The sequence below is a fragment of the Acinonyx jubatus genome, chromosome B1 (assembly GCF_027475565.1).
Source record: "Acinonyx jubatus isolate Ajub_Pintada_27869175 chromosome B1, VMU_Ajub_asm_v1.0, whole genome shotgun sequence".
Lineage (NCBI taxonomy): Eukaryota > Metazoa > Chordata > Mammalia > Carnivora > Felidae > Acinonyx > Acinonyx jubatus.
The window spans coordinates 201,511,937-201,525,387 of record NC_069382.1 but is presented as its reverse complement, the minus strand read 5'-3'; the positions used below and the strand labels follow the sequence as shown (position 1 = coordinate 201,525,387).

General features: G+C 51.1%; 1 protein-coding gene and 1 long non-coding RNA gene across 6 annotated transcripts in view; one reads left to right on the top strand and one right to left on the bottom strand.

Moving 5' to 3' along the window:
- Positions 1-3,740: 3,740 nt before the first annotated feature.
- Positions 3,741-11,907, bottom strand: LOC128314605 (uncharacterized). Its single transcript, XR_008296477.1, has 2 exons — positions 11,420-11,907; positions 3,741-4,105 (listed from the first exon to the last, which is right to left on the bottom strand). It is a non-coding gene; the product is annotated as an uncharacterized LOC128314605 (long non-coding RNA).
- PCGF3 (polycomb group ring finger 3) overlaps positions 10,880-13,451 on the top strand; it is a 55,534-nt gene continuing 52,962 nt past the window's right edge. For 3 of the 5 annotated variants that reach the window (XR_008296476.1, XM_027061715.2, XM_027061651.2), the window contains exon 1: positions 10,884-11,084. The gene's annotated coding sequence lies outside the window, so the exon portion shown is untranslated. Of the gene's footprint in view, positions 11,085-13,451 lie in introns of all 5 variants that reach the window. The other 2 variants (XM_027061780.2, XM_027061832.2) reach the window with 2 other exon arrangements.

Here is a 13,451-nt window from a genome sequence, read left to right as displayed (position 1 = left end):
TCTCCAGCTTCCTCCTCACCCAGAAGTCCACCTGGGAAATCTTCCCTTCTACTCTCCAAATACTACTCTTCCTAAGGTCGCCCGTGATCTCTATGGGGCTGACATAAATGGACGAGATGCTATTCCTGTCCACCTCTGTGACCCTCCTGCTCAGCTTGAGAGGGCCCCTCCTCCCATCCTTAGGGCTCTTACATGGAGTAGGCAGCTCAGTAAGGTCGCGGTCGTATTTTTTCATACCAACGATGGACATGTGGAAACTAAAATTAAAGACACAATACTATTTAAAATTACTTTGGACAATTAAAAATTTTAATCTTTAAAAAATTTTACAAACCCTCCCCCCCGGGTCAGTAAAAATTAATAAAAGGAAACCTCAATAAAAATGGAGTCAGTGGGGTGCCTGGGTGGTTCAGTTGGTTAAGCATCCGACTGCAGTTCAGGTTATGATCTCCTCCTGGTTCATGGGTTCGAGCCCCACATGGGGCTCTGTGCTGGCAGCTCACAGATCCTGAAGCCTGCTTCAGATTCTATGTCTCTCTCTCTCTCTCTCTCTCTCTCTCTCTCTGTCTCTCTGCCCCTCCGCTGTCTCTCAAAAAAAAAAAAAAAAAAAAAAAAATTTAATGGAGTCAGGAGTCCAGAAGGGGGAGCTCTCATGCAGTACCATTCAATATCAGAAATTGCCAGTACAGACCCTAACAGAAGAATTGTCAACAGGAAAGAATCATCAGTTACAGGCCCCAACAGGAAAAGATACGCATGATGCATCTCCTACAAGGAATTACCACCCCTGCAACTCAGCCAGTGAGGAACTGTCATGACTGTACACTCTTGTCTTTTTCCAGTGGACTTTAATTCAAAACAACCCCTCCCAACTTCCTCCTTCTCTTTAAAATAACATTCCTCTCCTTTGTTTGTTCGACTAGCCTGTGATTTTGGCCGTAGCTTGCTTGTCCCAAATTGCAATTCTTTGCTATTCTCGAGTAAACTCATTTTTTTGCTGGTAAAATAATTGACTTATATTTTTAAGGTCAAAAGGTATAAATTTAGCAAACTGTACACAGAACTTGTATGCTAAAAATTATGCAACACAAATGAAAGAAATCAGTGAAGACCTATAAAAAAGGGAGAGATGTACCATGTTCATGGATCAGAAGTCTCAACATAGTAAAAATGTCAGTTCTCCCCAGATTGATCCGTAAGATTAATACAATTCCTATCAAAAGAGTTTTGTAGGGGCGACTGGGTGATTCAGTTGGGTAAGCGTTGGAATCTTCTTGATTTTGGCTCAGGTCATGATCTCCTGAGTTCATGAGTTCCAGCTCCTGGAAGGGCAGAGCCTGCTTAGGATTCTCTTTCTCTCCCTTTCTCTCTGCCCCTCCCCTGCACACAAGTACACACATTTGCTCTCGCATGCTCTCTCTCTCTCTCTCTCTCTGAAAAGTAAATAAATAATCAAACAAAGCGTTTTTTAGACATAGAGTGGGAGAAAATATTTGTAAACCACATATCCAACAAAGGACTGGTATCTAGACTATATAAAGAACCCTCAAAACCCAACAGTAAAAAAGCAAAGCGAAAGTTCAATTAGCAAAAGACATGAAGAGACATTTCACTGAAGAGGAAATACAAATGGCAAATAATTATGAATGGCTAACATCATTAGTCATTAGGAAAATGCAAATTAAAACCACAATTAAAAAAACACAATGGGGACGGCTGGGTGGCTCAATCGGTTAAGCATCCGACTTTCGGCCCAGGTCATGATCTCGTGGTTCATGAGTTTGAGCCCCGAAGTCAGGTTCTGTGCTGACCGCTCAGAGCCTGGAGCCTGCCTCAGATTCTGTGTCTCCCTCTCTCTCTGCCCTTCTACCACTCGTGGGGGGGGGGGGGGGGGGGGGAGGGGTGCGCGCTCTCTCTCTCTCTCTCTCTCTCAAAAATAAATAAATATTAAAAAAATTCTTAAAACCACGATGAGATACCACTACACACTTGTCAGAATGGCTAAAATAAAAAACAATGACATCAAATGCTGGTGAGGTTGTGGGTAACTCGGTTACTCATCCATTGCTGATAAGAATGTAAACGGTACAGCCACTGTGGAAAACAGGTTGGCAGTGTCTTATAAAACCAATAAGCAGTTATCTTATGACCTAGCAGCTGTACTCTCAGAGTTTATCCCAGGAAAATAAGAACTTATTTTCCACAAAAATCTGTACCCAAATGTTCACAACAGCCTTATTTGTGATACCTAAAAACTGGAAATGACTCAGATGGCTTTTAGTGAGGAAATGTTTGAGCCAACTGCAATGCATCCAGACCGTGGAGTGGGCTCACTGGGAATGGACTGTTCATACAGGAAGCAGTCTGGGTGAATCTCAGGGCAATTACGCTGGGGGAGGGGCGCAGAATCCAAACTCAGAAGGTTATATCCTTTATGATCTATTAACTTTAAAAATAAAACCGCCACTTATTTTACCAGCAAAAATGTGTTTATTTGGAAACAGCAGAGAATTGCAGTCCAGGGCAAGCAACCTACTGAAAAACCATAGGCTAGTTTGGAGAACAAAGCAGAGGAGGCTCTTTCGGAGAGGAAAGAGAGTCAGGAGGGCAGAAAGTCCAGCTAGGAGCTGGAAGTGTAGTGGCTTCTCATTGGCTGGGCTGTGGCAATCTCTCATTGGCTGGGCTGTTGCTGGGGGAGAAGGAAACCTTCCTCCTGGTGGGATAATAAAGCAGTGGCAATCTAGCACTAACCTAGAAGGTCCCCCCCCTCCTGTTGATTCTGCAATTAAGAGCTTCACTTGTGGAAACTCCCTATTCCATTTTAGTGAACTTTCCCTTTATTAATTTTCACAATTCCATTTGTTAACATTTTTGAAAAGATAACATTTTAGAAGTGGAGAGAAGATTAGTGGTTTTAGGCATGAGGGGGCAAGTGGGAGACAGGGTCCTGCCGGTGATGGAAATCTCTACCTTGGCTGTGGCAGTGGATACAGGAACCAATATGTGTGAAACAAGCACGTGAAGCTAAGTACACACATATGAGTGTAAGCAGAACTGGAGAAATCTAAGATTGTGATTCATCGATGTTGGTATCAGGGTTGTGATATCATACAGTTGTGTTTTGAAGATGTTATCTTTGGAGAAACTGGGCAAAGGGTACAAGGAATCTCTTTATTATATCCTACAACTGCGTTTAAATCTATAATTATCTCAAAATAGGTTTAATTTTAAAAACTCACATAGGGCACCTGGGTGGCTCAGTTGGTTAAGCGTCCAACTTTGGCTCAGGTCATTGTTTCACGGTTTGTGAGTTCAAGCCCTGAATAGGGCTCTCTGCTGTCAGCTCGGAGCCTGCTTCGGATCCTCTGTCTCCCTCTCTCTCTGCCCCTCCCTTGCTCACACACGCGCAAACTCTCTCTCAAATAAATAACATGAAAAATAAAATAAAATAAAAACTCACATAGGGTGGAAAGCACATTTGTTTGGCAACAACTCTTTCCACTCTCACATTTTATTGAAATTATGGACAACTATCTCCAACATAGCATCTAAGCTTTTCAGATTTTGAATCCAGGTATAGCACCATCCACAGAAGTGTCTTCCTGAGCCCAGAACACATCCGCACACCTTTGGGACCACCGCGTCTTGAAGAGGCCCTTTAGTGATCTCCACCTGGCGTCTTCCTTCGGACGTGACCTTTAAAGACTTGTTTGAAATAACACTCAACACACAATTATGACTAAATGTGTTTCAGTTTTTTATCTCCTTTTTTCTTAACCAAATACAGACTCCCATCAGCAACCCAAAATAGCACTAGTCAAGACTTCTTCAGGCTACCCGTGTCTTCCCTAAATAGTGTCTTGTTCACAATTAAGCGATCGAGAGCGGTCCCTTTGCCAAGAATAGAGTAGAGGCAACGCCTTCTCCACTGACAGTATCAGGGAAGAAATCTCACCTTATCTGATGAGATGGCCACAGCCCATCCTGTTTGTTTGGTCTTTACTTGTCTTTTATCTGCTCCTCTCAAGAGAATGTCAACTATTTGAGGGCAGGAGCTGGTATGTCCACGCCCAAATCCCTGGAACAGGATACAGCTAGCACACAGCTGCAGGAGAAAATAGAAGTGTGTGGGGTGGGTGACCTTCTGGCCTGTCTAGCAGGTTCTCCACAGGGCGGCCCACTCCCCTGACCCCACCCTGCAACGCACATCCTGGACAACAGCCTCTGGCCTGTCTGATTCCAGAAGCACACCCTCCCTTCCCAGCACCCACACCTTCGTCCACTCCGTGCTGCTTTCCCCGAGTTCAAGGCTGCTGAAAGCCCACACACACCAACACTGCCCCACAGCAGGGAACTGAGCAAGCACGCAAATCAGAATCTGGATTCGCAGGCTGCCTCAAAAAGGACTGCGTGCCCTAGTCCTTATCCTTCTGGGAGGCCAATCGGGGAGTCGATCTGAAAACAGTTCACAAATCTGCACTGGAATGTGTACCTGTTTAGTTAAATGAACAACACCTCTGGTCGCTGTGGTCTGCACTCCAGTTGGCTCTCACCAGCAAAGCCCTTGGGGTTGCCTCCCCTAATCTGCCCTCTGTCTCTATGCCACAGTCCAGGGAAGTCAGCCTGGGAGGCTCATTACATCTCAAAGTCATGACAAGTATCCTCCGCCCCAGCTGGCCAGCCCCTCCCAAGGAGGACTCTGGGGTCCATTTTTTTCGTGCTGCTCAGACCTGTTCAGCCAGCTAAAGAAGAGGGGGGATCAGAGTTCTCACAGGTGCATATGCACACACTGTGAGGTGGCCAGTTGTTCTGTACGTGCATGGTGTGAAGTGGCGTCTAGTATGTATACGAGAGAAATAAGGATCTAATGTTGCACATGGCCTGACTGCACCTGTTTTGTGTGTCTGGTACGGGATGGTATGATAGTGTGTGTTCGTGGTGCGTTATGTAAGACTGTATGGTTTTTGGTACGTGCGGTGCAAGATGGGTCTCTCGCACGTATACGTAATGGTGTGAAATGCGTATCTGTTTTTTTCTGTCTGAATGGGTGGGAAAAACAGGCATCTAATTCTTTGGTGTGTATTATGTGAAGGGTGTGTGTGTGTGTGGCATAAAATGAGCATGTGTTAAATCAGAAATTGTGCTGGGTCTGAGATTTTGCTCTACTTGTAAGCTAACAAGGTAGCCTACCACAGGTCACGTATGTGTGTATGCAGGAAGCACGGGACCCAGGTCAGAGGTGAAGGGCAATGCCTTGTGTTGGCTCCTCGGGTCTTATCTCCATGGGCAGACAGGTGGCATGTACTGCAGTGGGGTACGTTTCAGAGGAACCCTGAAATAGGAAACCCTTATCTTAGACAGGACTACTGTGACCCTCCCCACCCTGCGTTCCAGAGAGAGACCTTCTCTTCGCACTGGAATATGAGCAAATCTTCTCCAGGGAGGGGAAGGATGGGTATTTTTCCTGACTATATTGGAATGTCTCTGAGACAGACATTCCTAATTAGGCTCTAAATGACTTTGCTCTGACGACCTGGACCATGCAGAAACAGAAACATGAGATATTCATGGATAACTGCCTCCCAATAGGATCTACCCTTCAAAAACGCCTCTACGAGGACCTAATTTTTTGTTTGAGGATATGGCATGATGAATCTTTTAGCATGGTGTTCTGAGGTGGAAAGTATTGGGGGGGTGGAGAAAAGGGGGAGACATGAGTGTTTATTTGTGAGATGGGTGTCTAACCTTTTTCTCTGTATGGTTGAAATTAGTATCTCAGTTTTCTGTGTATTATGTGGTATGACATTTTGTGTAAGTATGATATACTTAGGAAATTTTTCATGTACATTGGAAATGAATGGGTATCTGTTTGTGTAGAATGATGTCTTTATTTGTGTGTGTGCTTTGAGGTCATTGCAGCCCACCTGATTGTTGTTTTGTTGGGGTTTTTAAAAAAAAATGTTAATGCTTATTCATTTTTGAGAGGCAGAGATAGAGCATGAGTGGAGGATGGGGCAGAGAGAGGAGACACAGAATCCGAAGCAGCTCCAGGCTCCGAGCTGTCAGCACAGAACCCACAGGGCTCGAACTCACGAACCATGAGATCATGACCTGAGCTCAAGTCGGGTGTTGAGCCAACTGAGCTACCAAGACGCCCCGTTTCTTTTGTGGTTTTATCCCTCTCTGTTTTACGAGGGGATTCAGAGAGACGCAGAAGTCCTGCTACTGCCACCAGCCTGCGGCAACCCACAAGGATTTTAACACGGGCAAGCACATAGAAAACAAGCAATAATCCCCATTTACTGGGCAAGTGGCAGCACTCTGCACACCCTCTGTCCACACTGCTTATCTCAACAATGTGGTCTGGCTCTCGTCGCTCATGGCAACCCCGTGACAGCATAGATGGGTATTTGCCTCTCTGTTTGCAGCCGCGGGACCCACGGGGTGCAGACTCGATTGTTTAATTACCACATGTGGTACCATGTGGACTGGCTCGTTTTTTCTATTACAAATTATGCCTCAATTAGTAGCCTTGTTCATGCTTCAAAAAAAAATTTTTTTTTTGCATTTTTGCCAGTGTTTTACCAGTTTTCCCAATTTATCTTTGGGATAAATTCCTACTTGGGGATTGCTGGGCCAAAGGATAGATGCCCACGTAGTTTTGCAGGTTATCGTCAATCTCCCCACGGTTTCCAATGGCAACGTGTGAGGGTCTTGCTATTATATATTGGCACCGTTTAATAATGTGAGTTATCAAATGGTGAGGCTTTGTCACCAGACTGGTCAGGAGAGGCCTCAGGTGATGTCTGACCATAGGCCTGAGGGAGGAAGGAGCCCCACGGGCACCAAGGATGGGCCATCCAGGTCTAGGAACGGCTCTGCCAGGCCTTGAGATGGGAGGGCCTAGCGTGTCCAGGAGAGCCATGTGGTTTGAAGAAGTGAGTTGGGGAGAGCAGCCAGGGCCGGGCCAGAGTCAAGGCAGGGCTTGGGCCCAACGCAAGACCTTGGAGGCTCAGAGCATCCACTGGGCTGCTAAGCAGAGGCCTGGCACCCTCTGACTTAGGCATTGAAGGATCAGCTTATTGGCTGCTCTGTTCAGCACAGACTGGGGGCGGGCACAGAGGCTGTGGAACCAACCCAGACAGGATAGGTGGGTTCAGGCCATGGCGGCAGCTGTGGAAGCCATGGCTGGATTAAGGTATATTTGAAGACAGAGCCAACAGGACTTCCCCAGGACTTGGATGTGGGAAAACAGAGAAAGAGAGTCATCAGGAATGAGTCCAAATGTTTGTGCCCCAGTAACAGAAAAGGTAGAGTGGCTATGAGAGAGGAAAATGGAGGGAAGCGGGTCACCCGGGAAGGCCCAGAGTTGTGTCCTGAACCTGGTGGGAATGATGTCTGCTGTCCACTGGAGGGACACATAGTGCATAAACATTGGAGGGCAGCCACCATCTGGACTGAGCTTAAAACCATGGATGGAGTGGGGCGCCTGGTGGCTCAGTCGGTTAAGCATGCGACTTCAGCTCAGGTCATGATCTCACAGTTCACGAGTTCAAGCCCCATGTTGGGCTCTGTGCCGACAGCTCAGAGCCTGGAGCCTGCTTCAGATTCTGTGTCTCCCTCTCTCTCTGCCCCTCCCCTGCTCACACTCTGTCTGTCTGTCTCTCTCTCAAAAATAGGTAAACATTAAAAAAATTAAAAAAAAAATAAAACCAACAGGGGCAGAGCGATCACCGGCCAGGAGAGGAGCCTCAGGGAGAGGAGAGGAGGCCTGACAGGAAGAGCCCAGGAGGAGAAGAGGATGGCAGAGGGGCCAAGAAGGTGCTAGTCAGGGGGCAGAGCATGAATGGAGAACCAGGCAAAGGGAAAGTGTTTCAGGAGAGAGCAGCGCAGGGGTCACGGAGATGACCCTTGGAGATGGAGATGACAATGGCCCTTGGTACAGCTGCACAAAGTCTTGGGTGTCTGGACAGAGCATTTTGTTGGAGTGGGGGCAGGACAGAAGTCTGAGGGTTTAAGAGAGAACATGGAAAGGGAAAATGGAGAGGCTGAGTGTAGACAGCGCTTCGGAGAAGTCGTGCTGTGAAGATAAGCAGAGAAGTACACCATCAGGAGACAGCCTCACTCTGAGTTTGTAAGCAAATCGAGTGACCCAACAGAGAGGATGGCCTGTGGGGGAGGGGGGGTGAGGAGGGACAGCTGGGTGGGTGAGCAGAACAGGCCAGTGCCCAGGGATGGGTGGGTGGCATAGGAGTGAGGACAGCTCACCTTCCAGGGAGGAGGGAGCAGTGGGCTGGGGGGCAGCCTCCTCTCACTGCTTGTACCATGGTCTCTGGCTTCTTCTTTCTTTACTGCTCTATCGGGGTATAACCACACATACGTAACCTGTACACTTCGATGAGTTTTGACCCACGGATACACCCATAAACTCATCACCACCATCAACACAGCACACATTTCCATCTTCCCAGGTTTCCTTGGGTCCCCTGTAATCTACCCGCTCTTGGGCTTTTGTTCTGAGTGACACCCCTTTTGAGCACAGGAGAGACATACCTTGACTAATGTGTTATGGCAGTTACTATTCTGTGTTGAGAATAGGTTGGGCGGGGGGCAAGGAAAGAAGCAGAAAGACTAGCCTGGAAGCCATGCACTAATCCAGGAGGAATCAGTGGACTTGGGCCAGGGTAGGGATGGAGAGCCATAGCCAGATTCTGAGGGGTCTGCTGACAGCAGTTTTGGGGTTGGAAGAAAAGACCCCCACTGTCTTGGCTTAGCCGGCATGATGGAGCCCTCTCCTCTGCAATGGGGGCTGGGGTGGGTAGCAACGTTGGGGGAAGATCAGGAGTTGATACTCTGATATCAGAACCTGAGCTCCCTAAAGATATCCCAGTAGAGATGTGGCCAGCCAGTTGAATACAAGAGCCCAGGGTTCAGGGTCAAGGTCTGGGATGTTGTTGCTGACAAGGTCCCGGGAGAGAGCAGGCAGGCCAGATGTCTGGTCTGCATCCTTTGAGAGAGACCAGTGGCCATGCGTCATGCACACGCTCCTGGCTCTCCCCCCTTTGCAGACAGATGGCTACGGTGTCAGAGGGCCCTCAAATGACTTCCTAGGGTCACTGTGCCCTCCACCCAGAGCTGATCCCGGCCTGTCGTCCCCATTTTTGACATCCAGGCCTCTACTCCAGTCTGGGCCAACTTAGCTGCCGTGTCACTGGAAAATAGAGGCAGCTGGATGAGATGGTGCACAGACCCCCCACCTCCTGCATTGGGGCTGCCTCCTGCAGCGTGAGGGCCGCCACAGCCCCATCTCCAGATCTGGTCCCTGGCCCCAGGTGAGGACTTGGGCTCAGGCAGCCTTCCCTCTCTCCAGCGTGGCCAGCCTCCCCCAGTACCACTGAGGCTGCAGCCCAAATGTGAAGCAGCCCTCTAGTCCCAGAAGCTCCTCCACAGCAAACCACCTGGAAAAGTTGCCTATATTTACCCTCCTCTCTTGAGCCCACCACAATCCAGTTTTTACCCCTACGTAACCTGTACGTAGGCCAAGGCCCCAGAAGGGTCTCACTCCCCTTTGCCCCTTTCAGCAGCTGACCAGACATCACTCCTTCTCTCCAGCTGGCTCAGTCTCAGTCTTTCTTACTGGATCCACCTGGACTTGCTGATTTTTCCACGTGGGCAGGGGGCTCAGCCCCCCAACCCTCACTCACTCTTTTGACCAGCTCACCCATCTCCACACACTGCAAACTCACACTACACGTACTACACAGCGGCTCCACTGGGGGGCCAATGCACCTTACAACTACACTCTTGACGCCACCCTTGTGCACTCCACCATGCTGCCCGGACCGTCAGCAGCTGCCCACCCTTCCAGTTGTTCCCCACCCATCCCTGCCTCTTCTCAGGCTGATCCCCCAGCAGTTCACACTTCCTCCCCTCCAGGGCACCACTTGCCTCCTGCTCTGCTCCTGCCAGACAGACACAGCACAGCCAGAGGGAGGCTTACAATGCCCGCACCATGCCGTCACCCCTCTGCTCATAACACCCAGGGACCTCTCCCTCCGACCTCATCTCCTGCCTCCTCGTGCCCCATTCCCTCTGGCTTCCATGCTGGCTCTCTTCAATCTCCCCACTGTGCAGCTTGGTGCTGGCAGGACAACTTACCTGTGAACCCCACCTGCTGATACTTGCAAGGCCGATACTTACCTCTATGTTCCTACTCTGTGCTTCTATGGCTCCTTCCCTCTGTCCCTTCCATGCCCACCCACCCTATTGTAACTAACACTCCAGACATCCACGGCCTCCCCCAACCAGTTTATCTGGCTCCCACATTATATCAGATTTACTTTTTCTTGTTATTGTCCCCCTCCCGCTAAGGTGTGGACCGCACGAAGGGGTGGACGTCACGCTCCAGGGCAGGGCCTGCGCAAGGGTGGACACACAGAGTTTCAGGGTCGGCCCTGCTGCCCACTGGACCGGGGCCCGGAAAGCAGGGCCCTGTCCGTGTGCGGCCCCCGGCTCCTGCCTGGTGCACAGAGAGCTCTCGCTGCTACGTCCCAGGAAGGACTGAATTGCAAGAACGAGACGAATTCCGCCAGAGGAAAACCCCGGTCAGGTCCCGGAGCCGGAGTCGGCGTCAGCTGCCTGCTGAGTCCAGTGTACAGCAAGACTCCTGCCGCAGACCTCACCCCCTTGGTCCACGCCCCCTCGGGCCACGCCCTCACGAGCCCCCGCCTCCGCTGAGGGCCCCGCCCCCGACACCCTCCCCTCACCAGATCCCTCGGCCTAGCCCTGCCGGAACGCGCCTGCGCCTTATGACCACGCCCCTGCCCCGCCCTCGGGCTCCGCCCCCTCCAGATCCCGCCCCCTCCCGGCTGCGGGGTGGGAGCCGGGAGGGCAACGCGCATGCTCCATGTGCGGCGCCCCCGACTCGCCGCTCGGCTCCGCTCGGGCATTTCCGCCTCTTTGTTTTAAACTCCGGACGGGTTTTTTTCTCCTGCTCTTGGGGGGGACCCGGAGGGAGCGGCGCCCCCCCCCGCTCCCGGCGCTGCCCCCGCGTGCGCCCCGCTCGCCCGCAGCCGAGACGGCAGGTCAGTGAGTCCGCACCCCGCCTGGCCTGGCCCGAGGCGCCCGTTCCTCAGGCCGCGGCCTCGGCCCGTGTGCGGGCCCCTGAGGCTCGGAACCCCGGCCCGCGCCCCTGCGCCCCTTGTTGGCCCGGCCCGCGGGAGCCCCGACACCGCTGGGCAGGCCCCGGGTGCAGGCGCGACCCACGGGGTCGGGACCCCGGGCAGGTCACGGGGAAGGTGGCCGGACCCCAGGACGGGTCATCGGGGAGGGACCAGGGAGGACCGGATCCCGGGACGGGTCAGCGGGGAAGGCCAGACCCCAGAACGGCTCACCGAAGAGGGCCAGACCTCAGACCCACCATACAGGGACCAGGAAGTGCTAGACCCTGAGATAGGTCACCGAGGAGAGTCAAACCCTGGGATGGGTCATCCAAGAGGGTCCAACGCCAGCTCGGGTCACTAAGGGGGATTGTGACCCTGAGACCCGACAGGAACCAGAGATGGCTGGACTCTGAGACAGGTCACTGAGGGGGGCCAGCCCCCAGGATCTGGCAGGACCTAGGGAGGGCTGGGACAGGAGGCTGGGTCACTAAGGAGGGCCAGGACACCGAGACTGGTCCCAAAGAGGGCTGGCATGCTGGAACAGTCCTGTGAGCACTTCTGAGACCCTGAGACAGCCCCTTCTGAGTGGGAGGCCAGGACCCTGGGATCTGCCATGAGGAGGGTTCATCCCATGTGACAGGCTCCGGGGATGACCAGGCCCCAGCTAGGTCATTTAGGGGTATCTGGATGCTGGAGCGGGACCATGAAGAAGTGAGGCTCTCAGGGAGGGCCAGGACACTGATAAGAGCTGGAACTTGGAGACCGGTCCCTGCCAGAACTCCTGAACAAGTCAGTGGGATGCACCCAGATCCCAGGAGCAGAAAGGAAGGCTGGGACCCTAAGCCAACCCTCCAGGGGTTTGGACCCCTGGGGCAAGATCCAGAGGTGCCTTTAATGTGCCCATTCTACTCAACTGGACCCACGGCTGTGAAGGCTTGGGGGCATCAGGGACCCTGCTCACCTGAGCCCCACAAGTGCAAACCTCCCTGAGGCCCCCGATATTATGAGCACCTGGGCCAGCCCCACAGACCTTCTGACCTTCAGCAGATGCTGCCTTGCTGGGCCCCAGGGGCAGGTGTGAGGCAGGGTTAGGGTCTGTCCTCTTCCTTCTAGGGGTTCAAGTGGAGCTCCTAGTCCACACTGGCTCCATGCCCCAGTGCCCACTCCCCAGATCCAAGAAGCTGTCTCCTACCCTGTTCTTCCAGCCCCTGCTGCAGGGCTGCTCTTCTTTCCTTGTGGTCAGTGTCCATCACCTTCAACCACTCCTGGCTTCCCTGCCCTCCGTTGTTGGAGGTCAAGTGGTTGGGTGGGTGTACCCTCCATCCAGGTGTGTTTTTAGTGTCCAGGAAGTTCCAGGAGGAGTGGGGTTCCTTAAGGAGTGTTGGAAGCTTAAGGAAATATTTGGGGGGCACTGGGCCCAGGGTAAGAAGGTTGGAGTAGGTGAGCAGACATGTCAGGTGAGTGGGTCAGGCACCTTCTCCACTCCAGGAAAGGAAAATATTAAAGGACCTAGCAATGGGGGTCTTTGCTTCTTTGAAACCTTTGGATGAGACTTTCGTCTAAAATTTGCCCGTGTGTTCCTTTAATTTGGAAGTGTTGATGAAAAAGAAGGGTATTCTATGTACTGCTCTTTGATTGGGTAATGACTCCAGAGCGTGTCCAGTAAGGTAATGCTGGAGGAGTTTAAGAGAATGAAGAGCCAGGAGGGCAAGGGCCTCGTCCAGCTCAGCTGCCAGAACTGGTTCCCTGGCGTGAGGTTGGCCGGCAGTGCACGACTATTGAATGAAGTGAGTGCGTGAATGAATGGATGAAAGGCAGGAGTACTTTTAGAACTTGTGTTAAGTTTGCAAACTTATCCACAGGTTGGACAGTAGGATGAGGTACAAGTCTAAAACTCTGAGCTGTATGGACTCCCAGGGGAGGCACCTGAATTGGTCACTTCAGCGTCTCATTTTGTGCCACAACGTTGCCGCTTGGTTACTTAGGAGAAAACCTAAGATTTGCCGTTGAGATTTTCAGATTGACATTTCATAAGACCGAATCTTAACCAAATGGAGTCCCTGAATGGTCTAGCTTAGGAACTTTTATTTGCCAAATGTATCCATACTTGGGACCTTCCTACTCAACGCTTCTGATTTTTTTTTTTAATACACACTTTACTTTTTTAAAAACTTAATTTGTTTTGTGAAGTTTTGGAAAAGACTTGCAAAACTGAGCATTCAAGTTTGGTTAGGCTCTGTTTTCCTATTTTGGGATTTTTAAAGGTACAATAGTGCTGTGTGGTTGTAT